This window comes from Somniosus microcephalus, chromosome 12 (genome assembly GCF_052327205.1).
Source record: "Somniosus microcephalus isolate GS21.2 chromosome 12, FLI_Smic_1.0, whole genome shotgun sequence".
NCBI classification, from domain to species: Eukaryota; Metazoa; Chordata; class Chondrichthyes; order Squaliformes; family Somniosidae; genus Somniosus; species Somniosus microcephalus.
In genome coordinates this window covers 126,545,207-126,564,097 of record NC_140998.1, presented here as the reverse complement: position 1 = coordinate 126,564,097, position 18,891 = coordinate 126,545,207, and positions in this window count along the sequence as shown.

Below are 18,891 nucleotides of genomic sequence, written 5' to 3'. Positions count from 1 at the left end.
TTCTCCCTGTGCGAGCCGGGCTCTTCTCCCTGTGCGAGCCGGGCTCTTCTCCCTGTGCGAGCCGGGCCCTTCTCCCTGTGCGAGCCGGGTCCTTCTCCCCGTGCGAGCCGGGCCCTTCTCCCCGTGCGAGCCGGGCTCTTCTCCCTGTGCGAGCCGGGCCCTTCTCCCTGTGTGAGCCGGGCCCTTCTCCCTGTGCGAGCCGGGTCCTTCTCCCCGTGCGAACCGGGCCCTTCTCCCTGTGCGAGCTGGGCTCTCTCCCTGTGCGAGCCGGGCCCTTCTCCCTGTGTGAGCCGGGCTCTTCTCCCTGTGCGAGCCGGGCCCTTCTCCCCGAGCGAGCCGGACCCTTCTCCCCGTGCGAGCCGGACCCTTCTCCCTGTGCGAGCCGGGCCCTTCTCCCTGTGCGAGCCGGACCCTTCTCCCTGTGCGAGCCGGGCCCTTCTCCCTGTGCGAGCCGGGTCCTTCTCCCTGTGCGAGCCGGGCCCTTCTCCCCGTGCGAGCCGGGTCCTTCTCCACGTGGGAGCCGGGCCCTTCTCCCTGTGCGAGCCGGGTCCTTCTCCCCGTGGGAGCCGGGCCCTTCTCCCTGTGCGAGCCGGGCCCTTCACCCTGTGCGAGCCGGGCCCTTCTCCCTGTGCGAGCCGGGCTCTTCTCCCCGTGCGAGCCGGGCCCTTCTCCCCGTGGGAGCCGGGCCCTTCACCCTGTGCGAGCCGGGCCCTTCTCCCTGTGCGAGCCGGGCCCTTCTCCCTGTGCGAGCCGGGCCCTTCTCCCTGTGCGAGCCGGGCCCTTCTCCCTGTGCGAGCCGGGCCCTTCTCCCTGTGCGAGCCGGGCTCTTCTCCCTGTGCGAGCCGGACCCTTCTCCCCGAGCGAGCCGGACCCTTCTCCCCGTGCGAGCCGGGCTCTTCTCCCTGTGCGAGCCGGACCCTTCTCCACGAGCGAGCCGGACCCTTCTCCCCGTGCGAGCCGGACCCTTCTCCCCGTGCGAGCCGGGCCCTTCTCCCCGTGCGAGCCGGGCCCTTCTCCCCGTGCGAGCCGGGCTCTTCTCCCTGTGCGAGCCGGGCCTGTAGTGTCCGTGTATAATAAGACACAGACTGCGGAGAACGGTACAACAGGTGTTTACTCAACGTGGCTCACACTGCAACTGCCTGTACAGATTACTACTCAGTGCTATATACAGGTGTGGTCACTGCCGGTACTGCAGTATACATGAGCTGTAAAAAGTAGTTCCTCCCTTAAAGGTATATACATTGCAATTCCTCCCCTTTTAGATTAACAGTACCATAACACTCATTTAACAATTAAGTATCAAACTAACTACAATTAACACTTTTAACATGCAACATTAGCTGAAAATAGTCTATTTATATATTCAGTCTTTGGGGAGGCTTCCTGATCCTTTCTGGATAGCGCCTTTCCCAAGTGTCTTGCTCTTGGTGCGGAGGCGATTTTGGCCCCCTGTCGTCGGTTGGTTCATCAGCTTCCGATGCTACTGTTTCTGGGGTAGATGCGACCTGTACGTCGGGTTCATCACCAGGTACGTATGGGCGGGGCATGGGGTTGACTTGTTCCTGTGACTCTAGGATCTGGTCAGCATGACGTCTCACGATGCTCTCCCCAACGTCCACTGTGTACATTAGTGGGCCCTGCCGTGTGCATATCGTTCCTGGCTGCCATTTTTCTGTTCGGTAGTCGCGGGCCAAGACTGGTTGCCCCACATTGAAGCTCCTTGTTGGCTTCTCATGGATGTGCTGGAATTGCTTACTCTCAACATCTCTTCGTACGTTTGGTCTGAGCAAATCCAGGCGAGATCTTAACCTTCGGTTAAAGAACATCATGGCTGGGGCCTGGTTGGTGACTGCATGTGTCGCATTCCGGTAGGCGAACAGGAAATTGTCCACCTTGTGCTGCAGCGGAATGTTGTCATTGTACATAGCCTTTATTGCCTTCTTAAAGGTTTGTACGAACCTCTCAGCCAATCCATTTGTGGCTGGATGATACGGGGCGGATGTGTAATGCCTTACCCCATTCTTTTTCAAGAACCTCCGGAACTCTTCGGACACAAACTGTGGTCCGTTGTCGGAGCAAATCTGTTCTGGCAAGCCATTCCTGGCAAAAATGGTCCATAGGACTGCAATAGTTTTCTCGGTGGTGGTGGAGGACATTTTGATGACCTCAGGCCATTTCGAGTGCGCATCCACGGCTATTAAAAACATTGAGTCCATGAATGGACCAGCAAAATCAATATGCACCCGTTGCCATGGAGATGAGGGCCTCTCCCATGGGTGTAGAGGGGCCTGTGGTGGTGCATTTTGGACTTTCTGGCATCCTGAGCAGCTCTTGGTCAGGTCCTCCATTTGTTTATCGATTCCCGGCCACCACACATAAGCCCTGGCTAGGCTTTTCATTTTTATCCCTCCCAGATGACCCTCATGAAGCTCATTGAGCACTCTATCCCTTAACTTGGGTGGAATTACCACTCGGGATCCACACATCAAGGTCCCCAGGCACACTGACAGCTGTTCTCTCCTTGTCGAGAATGCTGGCAACAGTGAGTCGCCATGTGCTGGCCATCCCTTCACCGTCAAATCATATACCTGAGACAGTGTCGGGTCATTTCGGGTTTCCTTTTCGATACAAGCGTTAGTTACCGGTAGGTATTCAACTATAGTCAAATGGAATATTTCGACAGGATCCACTGCTGGTGCTTCCTCCGCAGTAGGCAGTGGCAGGCGTGATAGTCCATCAGCATTTCCATGCTGTTTCGTGCCCTTATATTCAATCTCATAGTGGTGCGCCCCTAGAAAAAGTGACCATCTTTGTAGTCGTTGCGCAGTCATCACCGGAATGCCCTTCTTCGGATTAAAAATGGAGACAAGAGGCTGGTGATCAGTCAGCAAGGTGAATTTCTGCCCGTGCAGATAGTGATTGAACTTTTTCACTCCCCACACTAGGCTGAGGGTCTCCCTGTCAATCTGGGCGTAGTTACGCTCGGCTGAGGTTAGTGATCGTGACGCAAAGGCTATTGGCCTCTCTGAGCCGTCTGAAAATTTGTGCGACAGCACCGCTCCAATGCCGTAGGGTGACGCATCACATGCCAACCGAATTGGTAATGCCGGGTTGTAATGGGCCAATACCTCTTTTGATGTGATTAGTGTTTTGCTCTTCTGGAAAGCTCGTCTACATTTGTCACTCCACTTCCATGGCACCCCAGTTTGCAGTAGGGTGTTCAGTGGGTGTAGTATTGTAGACAAATTTGGCAAGAACTTATGGTAGTAGTTTACCAGCCTGAGGAACGACCTCAGTTGTGACACATTTTCCGGTGCTGGAGCCTTGACTACTGCCTCAATCTTCTCTGGGGAGTTATGTAACCCCTCTTTATCAATAACGTGGCCACAATACGAGATCTGTTTTCTAAAAAACTCGCATTTGGGACGGTTAGCTCGGAGCCCATATTCCTGCAATCTAGTGAGCACCTGCTCCAGGTTGGCAAGGTGATCACTGTCATTTTCGCCCGTGACCAGGATGTCGTCCAAATAACACTGGGTCCCTGGGATCCCTTGCAGGACTTGTTCCATTGCCCTCTGCCAAATAGCCGCAGCTGATGCTACCCCGAATACCAGCCGGTTGTATTGGTAGGGACCTTTATGGGTGTTGATTGTGAGGTATTTTTTTGATGCTTCTTCTACCTCCATTTGCAGATACGCCTGGGCCAGATCAATCTTAGTGAAGCGTTTCCCTCCAGATAGCGAGGCGAAAATATCTTCAATCCGCGGAAGTGGATATTGTACGGTGTGAAGGACCGGGTTCACTGTTACCTTAAAGTCCCCACAGATGCGAACCTTCCTTGGTTCCCCAGGCGTGCTGCTCAACGACTTTTTCATCACAGGGGCGATGGGTGTAGCCCACTCGCTCCAGTCTACCTTGGACAGTACACCTGAACATTCCAGACTCTCCAGCTCTGCTTCGACGGCTGGGCGGATCGCATAAGGTACCGGTCTGGTCGTAAAAAATTTTGGGCTTGCGTTTTCTTCAATTTTAATCATCGCTGTCATGCCTTTTAGTGTTCCGAGTCCTTGCTGGAACACTTCTTTCGCGTCAGTTAGGATCTTTGACAGTCGCCCAGGTGTGACGTCGTCATCCTTTTTGTCAGCCACAGTCAGTGCCTGTATGGAATGCCAATCCAGTTGTATTTTCTGGATCCATTCACGTCCCAGTAATGGTGGTCCTCCATCTTGTAATACATACAGGTCTAGTTTTGGTGTTTCCTTACCGTTATATATAACGGTCACCCTTATTTTTCCTTTGGGGTAGACTTTTTGCCCCGTGTACGTCTTCAAAATAATTTTTGTGTCTCTCAAGGGTATGTGTGAGAATAGCCGCTCGTAGTCCCGTCGGTTTATGACTGTTAGGGCTGATCCTGTGTCCAATTCCATCTTTACCTGGACTCCTGCTATCTTGAGAGTGACCCAAATGGTTCGGTGATCCTCCGTTGTGATCACATTATGTAGTTTCAGACAACTCAGTTCCCTGCTTTCGGAGTCATTATCACTCTTTTGTTCATCTGAACTATTCTCCGTCATCTTATGTACCTTCTTGTACTTTCCTTTGGTAGGTTTCTTATTGCTGGTTTTCTTTCCCAACCTGCAGACTCGTGCTATGTGTCCTACTTTTCCACACTGTCTGCACACTTTGGCCTAGAAATTGGGTTCTGGTCTTGCCAGGGCTGTAGCGCCAGAAAGTTTGCGCCAGCGGTAATGCGGCAGCGCCCGCCGAAAATTCGGGTGCGCTGGGCCCAGACGGCGGCGGGCGCTAAAACCCTCCTTTAGCGCCTCAAAACGGGCGCGAACTTGGGTTTCCCGGCGCTAATCCCCCGCTGCGGCACCCGATGCGGTGCGGCAGGCGGGGGAACTGCAGGCCTCCTCCTCCTGTTAAGGAGGAGCTGCCTGCAGCCGACAACTGTCCGGCGGATTGACCCGACATCTGAGCCCGGCACCTCGGGGAAGTGCCGGGCTCGCATGAGACACTGATCAGGGCCGCGGGGGGGGAATGCAGGAGTCCGGGAAGGGAGGTGCGGGCAGGCGGCCGCCGGGAACGCGGCCGGCCGCCGCTCCACCTTTATGCGCCGGCGCACACTGGGGGAAGACTCTGTTGCCAGAGTCTTAGTTGCGCCTGCCACGGGCGAGGCGGGCGCAACTGAATTTCGGCTTGGGGCCGGGTTACCACGGCAACCGGGATACTGCGCACACCGATGACGTCATCGGTGCCGGCGCAGTGCTACCGGTCTACCGCCGCGGAAGGGCCCCAGGCAATTTAGGAACCGGCGCCAATTGCAGCGCTAGGCCCTCTAGCGCCGCAAAATCGGTGCTAAGGGCACTGAATTTCTAGGCCTTTGTCTTTGAACCAGCAATCATTCTGGTCGTGTGTTGTTCTGCCGCAGCGATAGCACTTCTCTGTTCCATATGACATTTCGTTTGTGCCATATTCTTGCGGTCTCTGTTGTATCTCTGCAGCGCCCCGTGCTGCTGCTTCATATGATACCGCAATGCTGAATGCCTTTTCCAGCGTAAGGTCCTTTTCAGATAAAAGCCGTTTCTGGGTTCCTTCACTTTGAAGCCCACACACAAACTTGTCCCTTAAGGTATCTGCCAGTCCCGCTCCAAACTGGCAGTGTTTCGATAGTTTGCACAGTTCTGTTAAATAATCAGCATTGCTTTCATCCTTATGCTGGTTCCGTTTGTGAAACTTTAATCTTTCTGCTGTCAGCAGCGGTGTGGGGTTAAATGTTCCTTTAGTATCGTTACTATGTCTTCAAAACTCTTTTCCATTGGCTTCATTGGGGTTACTAGATTTCCTAATAAACCATACGTCTTTGCACCCATTAAATTTAACAATACCGACGCTTTCTTGTCATCTGACACCTCATTTGCCTTGCAGTACACCTCTATTCGTTCGACATATGTAGTCCAATCTTCGACTTCATTGTCAAATGCGGTGATACTGCCACTCTTCGGCATTTTGGGTGTGGTTTAAAATGGCATCTCCCAATGGCTTAAAATGGCGTCTCCCGCGCTTTCCTTCCTCCCCCGCTGTTGCCAACGCCGCTCCCGGCGGTTCTCATGGCAATGGCGGCGCCCTATAGGTTTCGCGCACTTCTCCTGCGCTGCTGCCAACGCCGCTCTCGGCGGTCCTTGTGGCAATGGCGGCGCCTCGCGGGTTTCTGTGCGTCTCTCTCTCCCTCTCTCCGACGCTGCTCGGCCCCTGAACACCGGCTGCGCCCTGTGCGCTCTGCCCTCTCTCTCTCTCCCCCGTCGACGCTGCTCGGCCCTTTGTTGTGCCGCTCGGTCGGGCTCTAGCCCGCCGCTGTCCGGGAAGGGTCTGCGCACTACCTGTTGCCAGCCCGTTTCACTGGACCACCTTGACTGGAAAGCCAAGCCTGGCTCTCGACAGCCTCCCCCGCAATTCTCGAGTCTCTGCTGGATGACTGGGCGGTTGCCCGTGGTCGACGCCCGAGTCTCTGGCCTTGACCTCCAATCCACTGATCTCCAGGAACGAATCCCCGGGAGGTGATGCAGAGTTGCAGGTAGGTTCGAACCTGCCTCGTCGCCAATGTAGTGTTCGTGTATAATAAGACACAGACTGCGGAGAACGGTACAACAGGTGTTTACTCAACGTGGCTCACACTGCAACTGCCTGTACAGATTACTACTCAGTGCTATATACAGGTGTGGTCACTGCCGGTACGACAGTATACATGAGCTGTAAAAAGTAGTTCCTCCCTGAAAGGTATATACATTACAGGGCCCTTCTCCCTGTGCGAGCCGGGCCCTTCTCCCTGTGCGAGCCGGGCTCTTCTCACTGTGCGAGCCGGGCCCTTCTCCCTGTGCGAGCCGAGCCCTTCTCCCTGTGCGGGCCGGGCCCTTCTCCCTGTGCGAGCCGGGCCCTTCTCCCTGTGCGAGCCGGGCCCTTCTCCCTGTGCGAGCCGGGCCCTTCTCCCTGTGCGAGCCGGGCTCTTCTCTGTGTGCGAGCCGGGCCCTTCTCCCTGTGCGAGCCAGGCTCTTCTCCCCGTGCGAGCCGGGCCCTTCTCCCCGTGCGAGCCGGGCCCTTCTCCCCGTGCGAGCCGGGCCCTTCTCCCCGTGCGAGCCGGGCCCTTCTCCCCGTGCGAGCCGGGTCCTTCTCCCCGTGCGAGCCGGGCTCTTCTCTGTGTGCGAGCCGGGCCCTTCTCCCCGTGCGAGCCGGGCTCTTCTCCCCGTGCGAGCCGGGCCCTTCTCCCCGTGCGAGCCGGGCCCTTCTCCCCGTGCGAGCCGGGCCCTTCTCCCCGTGCGAGCCGGGCCCTTCTCCCCGTGCGAGCCGGGTCCTTCTCCCCGTGCGTGCCGGGCCCTTCTCCCCGTGCGAGCCGGGCCCTTCTCCCCGTGCGAGCCGGGCCCTTCTCCCCGTGCGAGCCGGGCCCTTCTCCCCGTGCGAGCCGGGCCCTTCTCCCCGTGCGAGCCGGGCCCTTCTCCCTGTGCGAGCCGGGCACCTTTTCCTGTGCGAGCCGGGCCCTTCTCCCTGTGCGAGCCGGGCTCTTCTCCCTGTGCGAGCCGGGCCCTTCTCCCCGTGCGAGCCGGACCCTTCTCCCCGTGCGAGCCGGGCCCTTCTCCCCGTGCGAGCCGGGCCCTTCTCCCCGTGCGAGCCGGGCCCTTCTCCCCGTGCGAGCCGGGCCCTTCTCCCCGTGCGAGCCGGGCCCTTCTCCCCGTGCGAGCCGGGCCCTTCTCCCCGTGCGAGCCGGGCCCTTCTCCCCGTGCGAGCCGGGCCCTTCTCTCTGTGCGAGCCGGGCCCTTCTCCTTGTGCGAGCCGGGCCCTTCTCCCCGTGCGAGCCGGGCCCTTCTCCCCGTGCGAGCCGGGCCCTTCTCCCTGTGCGAGCCGGGCACCTTTTCCTGTGCGAGCCGGGCCCTGCTCCCTGTGCGAGCCGGGCTCTTCTCCCTGTGCGAGCCGGGCCCTTCTCCCTGTGCGAGCCGGACCCTTCTCCCCGTGCGAGCCGGGCCCTTCTCCCCGTGCGAGCCGGGCCCTTCTCCCCGTGCGAGCCGGGCCCTTCTCCCCGTGCGAGCCGGGCCCTTCTCCCCGTGCGAGCCGGGCCCTTCTCCCCGTGCGAGCCGGGCCCTTCTCTCTGTGCGAGCCGGGCCCTTCTCCTTGTGCGAGCCGGGCCCTTCTCCTTGTGCGAGCCGGGCCCTTCTCCCCGTGCGAGCCGGGCCCTTCTCCCTGTGCGAGCCGGGCCCTTCTCCCTGTGCGAGCCGGGCCCTTCTCCCTGTGCGAGCCGGGCACCTTTTCCTGTGCGAGCCGGGCCCTGCTCCCTGTGCGAGCCGGGCTCTTCTCCCTGTGCGAGCCGGGCCCTTCTCCCTGTGCGAGCCGGACCCTTCTCCCCGTGCGAGCCGGGCCCTTCTCCCCGTGCGAGCCGGGCCCTTCTCCCCGTGCGAGCCGGGCCCTTCTCCCCGTGCGAGCCGGGCCCTTCTCCCCGTGCGAGCCGGGCCCTTCTCCCCGTGCGAGCCGGGCCCTTCTCCCCGTGCGAGCCGGGCCCTTCTCTCTGTGCGAGCCGGGCCCTTCTCCTTGTGCGAGCCGGGCCCTTCTCCTTGTGCGAGCCGGGCCCTTCTCCCCGTGCGAGCCGGGCCCTTCTCCCTGTGCGAGCCGGGCCCTTCTCCCTGTGCGAGCCGGGCCCTTCTCCCTGTGCGAGCCGGGCCCTTCTCCCTGTGTGAGCCGGGCCCTTCTCCCTGTGCGAGCCGGGCTCTTCTCCCTGTGCGAGCCGGGCACCTTTACCTGTGCGAGCCGGGCCCTTCTCCCCGTGCGAGCCGGGCCCTTCTCCCCGTGCGAGCCGGGCCCTTCTCCCTGTGCGAGCCGGGCCCTTCTCCCTGTGCGAGCCGGGCCCTTCTCCCTGTGCGAGCCGGGCCCTTCTCCCTGTGCGAGCCGGGCACCTTTTCCTGTGGGAGCCGGGCTCTTCCTATGTGGGCCGACACAGTGAACGTTTTTATGACTTTGGTGGACAGCATAGATCAGCCCCATCCAGTGCTCGCCCAATGACTGAACATGTGGACTTTCAGCAGCGGGGAATCACTAGATCGCAATCAGTATTGGGAACCATAGCGGATATTTTCTTCTCTAGCTAAAAGATAGTCATCCAATTGAACGTCCTCTAATCCTGCCCCAGCTGAATGTGCTAACCCAGCACAGCTCAGGAAGTGAACCAGGGGCCTTCCTGATCTGTAAGCTTCATTTCCACGCTTGGTGGTACATTACCCCTAATACAATTGGGCAATTAACAAATGGAAATTTATTTTTTAAAAACCCTGATTGAAATAAAAGCAAATTAGAAATATGTTACACATATCTTTTGAATTAATTTTCAAGGAAACAAGGGATTACTTACTCACTCACGCCTTCAGCCTCGATTTGAAACACAGCCAGATATCAACCAAGGTGTACATGATCCAAGGTATATTTCGAAGTTTGGCCTTTCTTTTCTTTTGTCCTTTTAAGTGCTTGGTCCTTCTCCACGTCCCACTCTGTTGAGAAGCAGAATCTACCCCCGCAAGGCTTACTGGGTCATTGCAGCACATAGCTGGAAAGTCCCATATTTGATCCTCAGTCTGTATTGAATTAGATTGTCTTCAACCAGGATAGCAGTCAGAATGCTACAATTGGCCTCAGTGCTTTTGGGTCCAGACTCCTACTCCTAATTACTCTGCTTAAAGTTGCGAGGATGCTGGCTGATTGCTGTAATTTCATTCATGGTTGAATAACCTGCTAACACTCAGGGCTGGATTTTAAGGAGGAGGGCAGGTTGAGGGCGGGGGGGCTCTGAGGTGACTTTAACTGCAAGGCCTGATTTGCATGCGAGGCCTCGGTTTCCCGCCCGCAGCCAGCCAGATTGAGAGGCTAGCTGGCTGCGGGTGGGTAGGCCTGCAGCACTAGGCCGCAGAGAGGGAGAGAGGGAGGGATCACGTGGGAGCCAGGGCCACGGCGAAGTGGGGGGTTTGGAATCTTCAGATGATCGCCGGCTGGGAGGAGCTGGGGGGAGGTCGGAGGAGCTGGGGTTGGGGGGTGGGGCTCATGGAGGCATCGGAGGCCTATGAGGGTGGTGGGGGGGATTGGAAACCTTGTGGAGCGATCGGAGGCCTGGGGGGGTTCTCCAATCGCAGGGGGTGGGGTAGATCCAGGAGGTAGGTGTAAAGGCACTTGCCTCCTGGATCCAGCAGTCCTCGCCTTGCTGTAACTGCCAGGTTTCACGAATTGTGTAAAACCCGTCCACATGCAGTTAAAAACAAAGTGGAGGTTAAAAAAGAGGCTTCCAGCCTCATTATAGTATTTAAATTGACGACCCGCCCCCTGAGAGTGGTTGGTCGCCTGTCCCCTTCCCGCCTCTGTTAAAACCGGAAGTGGGCGGGTTGATCTGGTTGGGAAACCCATTTTTAACATTTTAACTACCCCCACACTCCAAACCCACCCATTTTTTTAGGTTAAAATCCCCCCCCCCCCCGACTGTCTGTGCTGACAGATGAAGGAATGCCATTTACCAGAGAACTGTTGGAATTGTATCCCAGTTAAAGGCTGTGGGTGCTGGGGCAATTGGAGCTTTGAAGACAGATTATTGTTAGGTAAGGGTATCAAGGGATATGGAGGGTAAAGGGAGTTGAGGTGCAGATCAGCCATGATCTAATTGAATGACGGAGCAGTATCAAGGGGCTGAATGGCCTACTCCAGTTGCTTATGTTCCTGAGGGGGTGCCGCCAAGCAAAGAAAAAACTGAGTTGGGGGTAAAGCAGAAAGGAGCATGGGAAAGCTCCAAGTGCTACTGTGGTGTACTTGGGAATTTTCAATGGGAATTTTAACCCATCAGATCAAGTCTATAAATAATGAAGTTGCTGACCTTCTACTGTTCGAGTGTATAGCAGGAGTTGTGCGTGTTAGTTTATAAGGAATGTACATTCCTGCTTGGTTTAATTTGTCGGCAGCTACATCATCAACAAATTCAATCAATTACACTCTGCGGCCTTGAAACGACCCTCTACGATATTAGTCTACAAACACGTTCATGTGAAAATCCCTTGTCTTTTAATAATGTATTTTAAAGCCTATAGGGGCAATTTTAACCCTACCTGCCCAGAGGAAACCAGACGGGTGGGCAGTTAAAATTGGCCAGGTGACTTACCAGACAATTCCCGCATGGATTCCACTGTCTTTAATTTTAACCTGCTTTACTGAGCAGGCGCCAAAGACACCAGCCTCAAGCCGGTGGGGTCCTTGAGTAAATATGCAGATCAGGGTCCGATGATGCAAATATTGTTTATAGAACATAATTAACGCAAGAACAGGGTACTGTTTTAAAAATAACTTGAAATGGCAAGAAAAAAACATTTATTTTTGGAATGCAACCTACTCCACAAAGATGCATACTGCTGTATGCTCCTGTTCGTTACAAACCTACCATGGACCAGTAGCCTAGTGTTATTGTGCTAGACTAACAACCTCAAGGTTGTGGGTCCAAATCCCATTGCGGCCAGTTGTGAAACTGAACTCAATAAATCAGGTAGTTTGTGAACATGAAGCTGCCGGATTGCTGTAAAACCCCAAGTGGTTCACTTATGTCCATCAGGAAAGGAAACCTGCCATCCCGAACTGGTCGGGCCTGCGTGATTGACTCTTGATGCCCTCAGCGAAATGATGGATTAAATGATGAATTTAAAAAAAATTCGTTCCTGGGATTGGGCGTCGCTGGCAAGGCCGGCATTTATTGCCCATCCCTAATTGCCCTTGAGAAGGTGGTGGTGAGCTGCTTTCTTGAACAGCAGAGGGCAGTTAAGAGTCAAAAAAAAACTGTGTGCTCTTCACCTGTGTCTATTTGAAATCTTAGGTAGTTGCCAGACTCCAGCTTAACTCTAGCAGACTCAAGTCATCCAAGCCCATGACACTGACCTCATTGATGACAAAGACTTCTTGTCCTTGGTTCTTCATCTATTGCCCTAGCTGTCTGTCTGTGTGCAGGCGATTCTTTTCCACGGCATTTTGCTGCAAAATGGTTGCTCTTCCCGCACTTGTTGCACATCTTCCCAAAAGCAGGGCACAGCTCTCTCTTGTGGAACTTGTGTTTCTTTCCGCAGTTTCAGCACTCACGAGTCTTTTGGAGATTCTTTAGGGTTATCCCGAAGCATGCCTCTGTCGCGCCTTAGGGTTTCCCTGGCTTTAAGTATCACACTCACATTCTGTCCCCTCAACTCCCTGATGACTCTGAGTCACTCCATCATGTTTTCAGCTGCGTGACAAATCTCATCTGTCTTTGCCAAGGTTAGATTAGCCTCTTGGAGCTGTCTCTCTAGCCCCCCCACCGCCTCCCCACCAATCCACAATTTCAAACACAAGTTTGAATATCTCTTCTGGCGTTATAGAGTTGAACTCGCACCCTTCGGCGAGTTTTTGCAGTGCTGTACGATACTGGTCAAACGGTTCACCAGCATTCTGCATTCTCCTGTTGAATTTATATCTCTCAAAAGGAACATTCTTATGCGGTTGGCAGAAGTGGGTGAACTTCCTCAGCACCGGCTCTATCTTGATCCTGTCTCCATCCACGGCCCAGTCTGTCCACGTGGAGTAGACTTCATGCGCCTCTTCCCAATTACTGTGAAAAGTGTCGCTACCTGCACGCGTTCCTACTCCTGGCCAAGCTTCATTTTTTTAAAATTCGTTTATGGGATCAGGGCGCCGCTGGCAATGCCAGCATTTATTGCCCATCCCTAATTGCCCTTGAGAAGGTGGTGGTGAGCTGCCTTCTTGAACTGCTGCAGTCTGTGTGGTGAAGGTACTCCCACAGTGCTGTTAGGTAGGGAGTTCCAGGATTTTGACCCAGCGACAATGAAGGAGCGGCGATATACTTCTAAGTAAGGATGGTGTGTGACTTGGAGGGGAACTTGCAGGTGGTGGTGTTCCCATGCGTCTGCTGCCCTTGTCCTTCTAGAAACATAGAAGATAGGAGCAGGAGTAGGCCATTCGGCCCCTTGAGCCTGCTCCACCATTCAATGCGATCATGGCTGATCATCCAAATTCAGTACCCGGTCCCTGCTTTCTCCCCATACCCCTTGATCCCTTTAGCCTTAAGAAATATATCCAACGCCTTCTTGAATATATTTAATGTATTGGCCTCTACTGCCTTCTGTGGTAGAGAATTCCACAGGTTCACCACTCGCTGGGTGAAGAAATTCCTCCTCATTTCTGTCCTAAATGGCCTACCCCTTATCCTTAGACTGTGACCCCTGGTTCTGGACTCCCCGACCATCGGGAACATCCTTCCTGCATCTAGTCTGTCCAGTCCTGTCAGAATTTTATGTTTCAATGAGATCCCCTCTCATTCTTCTAAACTCCAGCGAGTGCAAGCCCAATCGACCCAATCTCTCCTCATACGTCATTCCTGCCATCCCAGGTATCAGCCTGGTGAATCTTCGCTGAACTCCTTCCATGGCAAGAACATCCTTCCTCAGATAAGGTGACCAAAACTGCACACAATACTCAAGATGTGGTCTCATCAAGGCCCTGTACAACTGCAGCAAGACATCCTTGTTCCTGTACTCAAACCCTCTCGCTACGAAGGCCAACATACCATTTGCCTTCTTAACCGCCTGCTGCACCTACATGCTTACCTTCAGCGACTGGTGCACAATGACACCCAGGTCTCGTTGCACTTCCCCTTCTCCCAATCTATTGCCATTCAGATAATAATCTGCCTTCCTGTTTTTGCCACCAAAGTGGATAACCTCACATTTATCCACATTATATTGCATCTGCCATGCTTCTGCCCAATCACTCAACCTGTCCAAATCATCCTGTAGTTTCTCGGCATCCTGCTCACAGCACACACGCCCACCCAGCTTTGTGTCGTCTGCAAATTTGGAGATATTACATCTAGTTCCCTTGTCTAGATCATTAATATATATTGTGAATAGCTGGGGTCCAAGGACCGATCCCTGCGGTACCCCACTAGTCACTGCCTGCCAGTCAGAAAAAGACCCGTTTATTCCAACTCTTTGCTTTCTGTCCGCGAACCAGTTCTCTATCCAAGTCAATACCTTGCCCCCAATCCCATGTGCCTTAACTTTACATGCTAATCTCTTATACGGGACCTTATCGAAAACCTTCTGAAAGTCCAAATACGCCACATCCACTGGTTCTCCCTTATCAATTTTACCAGTTACATCCTCAAAAAATTCCAGTAGATTAGTCAAGCACGATTTACCTTTTGTAAATCCATGTTGACTTTGTCCGATCCTGTCACTGTTTTCCAAGTGCTCTGCTATTACATCTTATATGATGGTCTCTAGCATTTTCCCCACTACCGATGTCAGGCTTACCGGTCTGTAATTCCCCATTTTCTCTCTACCACCTTTTTTGAATAGTGGGGTAACATTAGCTACCCTTCAATCCATGGGTACTGTTCCAGATTCCATCGAATGTTGGAAGATGATCAGCAATGCATCTACTATTTCTAGGGCCACTTCCTTAAGTACCCTAGGATGTAGATTATCAGGCCCTGGGGATTTATCGGCCTTCAATCCCATCAATTTCCCGAACACCATTTCCCTACAAATACTGATTTCTTTCAGTTCCTCCCTTTCATCAGACCCTATGTTCCCCGGCATCTCTGGGAGGTTATTTGTGTCCTCCTTTGTGAAGACAGAACCAAAATATGTATTTAATTGGTCTGCCATTTCTTTGATCCCCATTATAAATTCCCCTGATTCTGACTGCAAGGGAGCTATGCTTGACTTCACCAATCTTTTTCTCTTCACATATCTATAAAAGCTTTTACAGTCAGTTTTTATGTTCTCTGCAAGCTTACTCTCATAATCTATTTTCCCCCTCTTAATTAATCCCTTTGTCCTCCTTTGCTGAATCCTAAACTGCTCCCAATCCTCAGGTTTGCTGCTGTTTCTGGCCAATTTATATGTCCTCTCCTTGGATCTTATGCTATCCCTAATTTCCCATGTTAGCCAATATTGAGTCACCTTTTCTTTTTCTTTTTATGCCAAACAGGGATGAACAAATTCTGTAGTTCATCCATGCGATCTTTAAATGTTTGCCGTTGCCTATTCACCGTCAACCCTTTAAGTAACATTCCCCAATCCATCCTAGCCAACTCGCGCCTCATACCATCGTAGTTTCCTTTATTTAAATTCAGAACCCAAGTCTCTGAATCAACTACTTCACTCTCCATCTTAATGAAGAATTCTATCATATTATGATCGCTCCTCCCCAAGGGGTCTTGCACAAGATTGCTAATTAATCCTTTCTCATTACATAATACCCAGTCTAAGATGGCCTGATCTCTAGTTGGTTCCTCGACATATTGGTCCAGGAAACCATCCCGTATACACTCAGGAATTCCTCTTCCACAGTATTATTACTAATTTGGTTAGACCAATCTATATGTAGATTAAAGTCACCCATGATAACTGCTGTGCCCTTACTGCACGCATCTCTAATTTCCCATTTAATGCCATCCCCAACCGCAGCATTACTGTTTGGGGGTCTGTATACAACTCCCACTAACGTTTTCTGCCCCTTGGTATTTCTCAGCTCTATCCATAGAGATTCCACATCATCAGAGCTAATATCCTTTCTTACTATTGTGTTAATCTCCTCTTTAACCAGCAATGCTACCCTACCTCCGTTTCCTTTTTTCCTGTCCTTCCTGAATATTGAATACCCCTGGATGTTGAATTCCCAGCCTTGGTCACCCTGGAGCCATGTCTGCGTAATCCCAATTATATCATATCCGTTTACATCTATTTGCGCAGCTAATTCATCCACCTTATTACGGATGCTCCTCGTGTTAAGATACAAAGCCTTCAGGCTTGTTTTTTTAACACTCTTAGACCTTTTAGAATTATTGTTTACTGCAGCCATGTTTGATTTACACCCTTGATTTCTCTGACTTCCACTTTTGCTTTTCTCCTTCCTGTCTTTTGCTTCTATCCTTGCTTCCCTTTCCTCTGTCTCCCTGCAGAGGTTCCCAACCCCCTGCCATTTTAGTTTAAACACTCCCCAACAGCACTAGCAAACACTCCCCCAGGACATCGGTCCTGGTCCTGCCCAGGTCCAAACCGTCCAGTTTGTACTGGTCCCACCTCCCCCAGAACCGGTTCCAATGTCCCAGGAATTTGAATCCCTCCCCCTTGCACCATTCTTCTAGCCACATATTCAGCTGAAATAACCTTCTATTTCTACTCTGACTAGCACGTGGCACTGGTAGCAATCCTGAGATTACTACCTTTGAGGTCCTATTTTTTAAATTTACCTCCTAACTCCCTATATTCAGCTTTTAGGACCTCATCCCATTTTTTACCTATATCGTTGGTACCTATATGCACCACGACAACTGGCTGTTCACCCTCCCCCTCCAGAATGCCCTGCAGCCGCTCCGAGACATCCTTGACCCTTGTACCAGGGAGGCAACATACCATCCTGGAGTCTCGTTTGCGGCCGCAGAAACACCTATCTATTCCCCTTACAATAGAATCCCCTATCACTACAGCTCTCCCGCTCTTTTTCCTCCCGTCCCGTGCAGCAGAACCACCCATGGTGCCAGGAAGTTGGTTGCTGCTGCCTTCCCCCGCTAAGCCATCCTCCCCAACAATATCCAAAGTGGTATATCTGTTTGAGAGGGGGATGGCCACAGGGGACCCCTGCACTACCTGCCTGCGCGTACTACTCTGCCTGGCACTCACCCATTCCCTTCCTGCCTGTGCAGCCTTTACCTGCGGTGTGACCAACTGATTAAACGTGATATCCACGATGTCCTCAGCATCGTGAATGCTCCAGTATGTATCCATTCGTAGCTCCAGCGCCGCAATGCGGTCTGCCAGTAGCTGCAGATGGATACACTTCCCGCACACATGGTCGTCAGGGACACAGGAAGTGTCCCTGATTTCCCACATAATGCAGGAGGAGTATGCCACAGGGCCAAGCTGTCCTGCCATGACTTATCCTTTAATTAATTTAAATTAAATCAATACCACCAATTATACTACAATTAAATGATATACTCAAGGGCCCTTGTTTCCTAGCACTCCCCGCTACACAACAGAGACCTTAGAAACTATAACCACAAAATTAAGACCTTCTAAACTTTATAAACTATGAACCTTAACTCTCAAACTATAGAGTAGTATAAGTACTCACCCAATCAGCTGCTTCCTCCTGCCCGCATCACGTTTTGAATTGTGACATGGCTCTGGAACGCCGCTGCCAGTATGCGAGATTCGTAAGCCTGTGAAAGAAAGCCCGTGAAGTGAGTTTAAATACTCACTGAGTCTCCGCTCTCACCGCTCCCGACAATGGCCTGTGAAAGAAAGCCCACGAAAGTGAGTTTCCGCTCTCACCGCTCCCGACTTGTGCCTTGTAGATGGTGGAAAGGCTTTGGGGAGTCAGGAGGTGAGACACTCGCCACAGAATACCCAGCCTCTGACCTGCTCTTGTTGCCACAGTATTTATGTGGCTGGTCCAGTTAAGTTTCTGGTTAATGGTGACCCCCAGGATGTTGATAATCGGTGATTCGGCGATGGTAATGCCATTGAATGTCAAGGGGAGGTGGTTAGACTCTCGCTTGTTGGAGATAGTCATTGCCTGGCACTTCTGCACGAATGTTACCTGCCACTTATCAGCCCAAGCCTGAACGTCGTCCAGGTCTTGTTGCATGTGGGCATGAACTGCTTCATTATCTGTGGAGTTGCGAATGGCACTGAACACTGTGCAGTCATCAGCGAACATCCCCATTTCTGACCTTATGTTGGAGGGAAGGTCATTGATGAAGCAGCTGAAGATGGTTGGGCCTAGGACACTGCCCTGAGGAACTCCTGCAGTAATGTCCTGGGGCTGTGATGATTGACCTCCAACAACCACCTTCGTTGCAAGAGCGTAGTTTCCCCAGGCTCGCTCGAATCTCCTCCACTTTTCCGCAAAATTTGCGTCATGGATTTCGAGAGGCTGAGGTTGTGTTAGAGAACCTCACAATGCCATTGTGTACATGTTCCAGTTTTCGCGTAACATTAAAACCTGTGCCGGCTACTGAGATGTCCACCAAAATAGTGAAAGTTGCTTTAAACAATCACTATCGCTGTTGCCACCGTGTGTCGATATCTCTTTAAATATCAGGTGTAGCCATGAATTGTTACAAAGAGTATCAATGTTTATTTACATATATAAAATAACAAGTTAACTCAGTAGTTTCAGGAGCAGCAACAGCCTTTTATGCATTTAAGGGTAAGCTAGATAAGCACAGGAGGGAGAAAAGAATAGAAGGGTATGCTGAAGAAGGATGGAAGGAGGTTTGTATGGAGCATCAATGCTGGCATAGCCAGTTGGGTTGAATGGTGTGTTTCTGTGCTGTAGACTCGATGTAACACTGTGACAACAGAGGATGAGTCAGTTTCATCCATTCATTAGTTTTTGCTTTTAGCAATTGCAACAATTTTAATAGTATCTAGTACCATTGTCCAGTAAAATGTAAGGGCCCCAAACTGAACATTTGCATGGAAACGCCACCCCTGACAAAGATTGGACAAATCACAACTCTGTATAAAATATCTATACTTGCTAAATTAAAAATATGAATGTAATTATCAGTTGCTAGCATCCGATTCATAATTGCATCCTTCTCCCAGCTGTTTGTCAATTCATTAATGTGGCAGTTATCATGCACTGTCGGTGTGTGACTGCACTGTGCGATTTGTGGTGCACTTTGCGCAGTGTAGTTACTGGTCACAGACTTGCAGTACACGTGTTATGCTGTAAATTGTATCCTAATGGCCTGGAGATAGTTCTGCATTTCTGTGTAAGTGGGCACACACAGACCTTCATTCCCTTTGCTATTTTAAACGTGTTAAG